Here is a 1,486-nt window from a genome sequence, read left to right as displayed (position 1 = left end):
TCGTATTCGAACTTCTTATTCCTCGTTCCAACTTGAAGGACCTGGCACTTGTCTGCGTTAAAGTGGCACTTGTCTACGTTAAAGAGAGAGAGAGAGAGAGAGAGAGAGAGAGAATATAAAGTCATCCTTTCGTTCATTATAAAACAAAATCTTATATGCGTTAAAAAAAACATGAAATAAAGTCTCTGGCCATGAACAGAGAAAGAAAAGGGAAAGAAAGCAAAAATATGGAACGTGGGAGGAGAAACACACACAAAAAAAAAAAAAAAAAATAATACGAAAATAAATAAGTAAATAAATAAATAAATAAATAAATAAAAGAAAAAAGGAAAAAAAGAAAGAATGTAGAGGCTGACACGAAACGAAATACTGAAACAGAAATAAAAATTGATAAAAGACGAGAAAAACGAGGAAAAAAATATTACAACACGCAAGACACAACGAATATCGGAATTAAGCAAAAAAAAACATTAAACTATTATCATTATTATTATTATTATTATTATTATTATTATTATTATTATTATTATTATCATTATTATTAACAAGACAGCAAAAACAACAACTAACCATTGAATAAACACACACTTGACCTCTCCCTTTTCCCCTTCCCTTCCTTCCCCCTGCTAGCCCCCCCCCCTCCCCCCATAACTCTGCTAACAAAACGTAAACATACCAGATAAATAAAACAGGAAAAATTGATAAAACTCCATGAATCGCTAATACAATAATAATAAAAGAAAAGTAAAGAGGGAATTTTAAGGAAGAACATAACAGAGCAAATAATAAAATAGCATAAATAAAAAATAAAATAAAATAAAGTTAACAGAAAAATTAACAACAGGAAACAGAGAAATGATATATAGACTAAAATAAGAAGTGAAAAACAAAACAAAAGACAAAAACAATAAAACAATGAAGTAAAAATAAATAAATAAATAATAATAATAATAATAATAATAATAATAATAATAATAATAATAATAATAATAATAATAATAATAATAATAATAATAATAATAATAATAATAATAAAAGCAAAACCAAAATAAAATAAAGAAGAGAAAATCGGGTTAATAAAATACGTTCGACTTTTTTCTTTTTTCGTTTTTTCTTTATTTTTCTTTCCTTTTTTTTTGTCACGCAAGTCACGAAGCGGCTCTGGATTGGCCTCTTATTCCCGGTCTGGGAGAGAGAGAGAGAGAGAGAGAGAGAGAGAGAGAGAGAGAGAGAGAGAGAGAGAGAGAGAGAGAGAGAGAAGGAAAAAGCGAGTGAGAGAGAGATAGGAGAAGGAAAATGAGAGAGATAAAAGAAAGAAAATGAAAGCGAAGGGAAACAAAATAGGTAAAATAGGATACTGGAAGAACGATATAGAAGGAAGCGAATAGGTGAATGTGGTAAAGAGAAGGAGAGAGAAAGGTAAAGAGAGGTATGGGAATAAAGGTGTAGAAGGAGGAAAAGAAGATAATGGGGAACAGAAAAAGGA

This window comes from Eriocheir sinensis, chromosome 45 (genome assembly GCF_024679095.1).
Source record: "Eriocheir sinensis breed Jianghai 21 chromosome 45, ASM2467909v1, whole genome shotgun sequence".
In the NCBI taxonomy this organism is placed as follows: Eukaryota; Metazoa; Arthropoda; class Malacostraca; order Decapoda; family Varunidae; genus Eriocheir; species Eriocheir sinensis.
This window is presented reverse-complemented; position numbering follows the sequence as displayed.